Source organism: Myotis lucifugus, unplaced genomic scaffold (assembly GCF_000147115.1).
Source record: "Myotis lucifugus unplaced genomic scaffold, Myoluc2.0 scaffold_56, whole genome shotgun sequence".
In the NCBI taxonomy this organism is placed as follows: domain Eukaryota; kingdom Metazoa; phylum Chordata; class Mammalia; order Chiroptera; family Vespertilionidae; genus Myotis; species Myotis lucifugus.
In genome coordinates this window covers 6,172,431-6,175,867 of record NW_005871104.1, presented here as the reverse complement: position 1 = coordinate 6,175,867, position 3,437 = coordinate 6,172,431, and the positions used below count along the sequence as shown (strand labels likewise).

The 3,437-nt window shown below is 54.3% G+C and overlaps 1 protein-coding gene across 2 annotated transcripts in view; it reads right to left on the bottom strand.

Moving 5' to 3' along the window:
* SPARC (secreted protein acidic and cysteine rich) overlaps window positions 1-1,540 on the bottom strand; it is a 20,537-nt gene extending 18,997 nt beyond the window's left edge. For both annotated transcript variants that reach the window (XM_023754110.1, XM_006089117.3), the window contains exon 1: window positions 1,419-1,540. The gene's annotated coding sequence lies outside the window, so the exon portion shown is untranslated. The remainder of the gene's footprint in view (window positions 1-1,418) is intronic.
* Window positions 1,541-3,437: the final 1,897 nt, after the last annotated feature.

The following is a 3,437-nucleotide window of genomic DNA, read 5'->3' as shown; positions in this document are numbered from 1 at the left end:
CACACACACACACACACACACTGCTGCCCAGTGTTTTAAGGGGCTTGCAGATGCCTTGAAGCCCATTCACAGGCGACTCTGTGGATCCCAGTGTAAGAGACCTTCCTTTGAGAGTCTCACAGGATGTCAGGTGCCCCACAGCCCCTCAAGGCCAACCCTTACTTTACAGACAGGGACACTAAGTCCAGAGGAGTCACTTACCCACGATCACACACAGAATGTGTGCCTAACGTCTGCCATTCTGCTTCCGATGAGCTTCTCACGCTACCATGGGCACTTGGGGTGTATAAACACTCAACCCTAGAGTGTGGCTGATGAGAACATTGTCTCTCTGTGTTCTGTGCAGAATACTGTCCTCTCCGGGGGAAATGTGTGCCTCTCTGTGCGCTTCTGGGCAGACTGGGCTTCCTGGAAGACCTGCCTCAGGCCAGGGCCCCTTTTCTCTCGGTGCCCCCAGGACTCAGGAAGCCCACCCCTCAACCAGCCAGCAGGGCCAGACCTAACACCCTGGAGGCGAAGCACTGGTCCTCCTAGGGTTTGGACTTCTCAAAGCCGGGAGGTGTGGAAAGACTGCCCTGGAACCTTCTCGGTCTTGCCTTTTCCCTTTCCCCTTCTCAGCACATCTCCCCACCCCCCACCCCCTCACCCACACACACACCCAGCAGCCTACCTTAGGCCCAGCACCCTGGCTGGACCATATCAGTTGCCTGAGTCTTCAGATCTAGACTCTCTAAGCGCCACTGCTAGTGGTTGTCTGTGTTTACACCCCAGGAGCCCAGGGTGGGAGCAATGCCCAGCCCAAGACACAGGGCCTCTGGAATCAGTGTCTGTGTCTGGGGGTGGGGATGTGGATAAGGGAGAATTCAAGGAAACGGGAGCCTTCCGGAAGGTGCTAATTAAAGATAAAATCCCCCACCCCACCCCCTTAGCCTTCTGGAGATTAGTTTATTGTTCATGCAAAGTCCCTTTTAGAAAACAGAGCCCCTGACCAAGACCCAAGTCCAGGAAGTTTCTTCCCCTGGAACGGGGAGCCGGGCAGACCCTGGCTGCCGGCCGGTCCCCTCTGCAGCTGCGACCAGATCAGATTCCCAGGGAAGGAGGCGGCTGCCACATTTGCAAAGGGAGCAAAGGGGACAGGCAGGCAGCCTCTCAAACCAGAGCCACACAGAGTGGCGACCCCCTCCAGGACACAGTGAGATTATTTCCTGCAAACCTGGAAGTTACACTGATTGCACCTGAAAAGCAACAGGCTTTTCAGGGAGTCCGTGTAGCCCCTGCCCTCAGGGGAGCCCAAAGGAGATGCGCACCCCCTTCTCCGACCCAGATCCCTAGCACAGCTTCCCCTCCCTGTGCAGACACTGGAGGGGTGAACGGGGTGTCGGATGTAGAAGGGAGAGGCAGGGGAGGGTCGTGCATACCTCAGTGGCAGGCAGGCAGGCAGCAGGCTGAGTGCGCTCCGGCAGTCTGAAGGTCTGCGGGAATGTGGAGGGGTTTAGAGCGGGGCAACAGGAAACCACCCAGAGCTCGGGGCTGGGGAGGTCCCTCCCTCTCCTCTGTCTCCTCCTTCCCCCGCCCCTACCCCCACCCCCAGCCAAAGCTGTCTCTGTCTCCCATTTCTCTCTTCCTCTCCTTGTGGTGGGCTGTCCTGGCCAGACTTCCCAACGCCGCCGCCTGCCTCCTGGGTTCTGGGGCTGCTGCCTAAACGGACTCACCGAGTGCCAGGGCTGGAAGGGCCTCAGGAGTCACCTAGAACAGCCTCCCCGTTGTTCAAAGGGGAACCGAGGCCGGGAGGGGGCAAGGGATTGCCCAAGGGCCCCCAGGGGCAGAACCAAGGCCAAGTGTCTTGATTTTATGACAACAATCTTCACACGAGCCCAACATCAGGCCATGCCGAGAAGGGCAAAGCAATTTAAAGGCCTTGTGTCTGCGACAAAGGCAAAGCCAGGAGGACTGGCCTCTGTACAGACAGGAGAAGCTGCCAGTGGTGGCATCCTCGCTGAGGATTTGGTATATGGTCTAAAAAAAAAAATCACTGTTAACTCTAGTTACATCACAAATAGACACATGAGAGGTTGGCTTTCTAGCTGGGAGATCTGTGTCATCAATATAGAACAGATAAGGTGATCGATGGTATTGAAAATAACCAGAGAAGTAACAGTAGCCAAGGTTCTCTGAGGCCTGAATGATCTTCACAGCAACTCTTTGACCTGGGTATTGTTATGATGCCCGTTTTACTGATAAGGAAACAGAGGCTCAAAGAGTGTAGGTCACTTGCCCAAGACCACCTGGCAGGCTGGTTCCACATTCAGCGTGATTCAGACTGATGCTCCATGAACTTCTCAGTGCTTTCGGTCCTGGTTGGAGGAACAAGAATGACTATCTGGTCCTTGTCCTCCAGAAGCTTTGGGTCTTGCTGAGAGGACATGCCCTATGGATACATGAGTGGGACAGACTCTGAGGTGGATCCATGGGGGCTCATGGCAGGGATGCCAGGGAGGAGCGGGCAGAGAAGGCTTCCTGGAAGAGGTGGATCTTGAAGCATGGACTGGGTTTGAATAACATACAAAGGGAGAAGGCGGAGAACATTCTCATAAGCGTCTGCACCACGTGGCCTCCTCGCCTCCTCACTGTCCTCCTTGCTCACTCTACTTCAGTCCCACTAGCTTCCTTTTAGTTCCTCAGCAGCCCCAACGTTACTCCCACCCCAGGATCTTTGCACTTGCTCTCACCTCTATTCTTCCATCTGACTTTCCTGTGCCTCCAGTTTTCTCATCCTTCCAGCCTCTGTCCTGATGTCATCTAAGAGAGGGCCTTCCTGACCACCCAACTTAAATCAGCCTCCTTCCCTCTCTCACTGGCATAGTGCCTCACCTGATGCTGTTTTATCTGCTTCCTCGAACTTGTCACAATGAGGAACGCTCCCCGTGAGACGGAAGCTCCATGAGAGCTGGGGCTTCACGTGCCTTGCTCACAGCAGTGCTCCGGTGTCCAGAACAGTGGCCGACACAAGGTTGGCTCGAATCAATAAGGGCATTGTCTTCTGATAGGGCTCCAGCCTGGAATCGTGCTGAACGCTGGGCTTCAGAGATCCTCAAACCTACAAAAATTGGATGGAAATTTTGGGCATCTGTGCGTTTTTCTGCAGAGAAGGTCCCTGGCTTTTTCCAGGTCCTCAAAGGGACTAGTCAGAAATCCCAGGAAGGATCTGCTCTGGGTGACCACCAAGGCCCCTCCCTGGTCCAAAGCCAGAGCTAATGATGCTCTGCTTGGCTGTCCACACAGGGTGCTGGCAGATTCCTCAGAGATCTGTTTTGCCATCTGAACAGATGTATATTTTTATAGGATTGGTTGCTATAGCTTCCAGGCATCGCGGGGACTAAAATTAACTGAAACTTTGTGTTTTCTGCATAAACTAAGATAATGCATTCTGTTGAAAA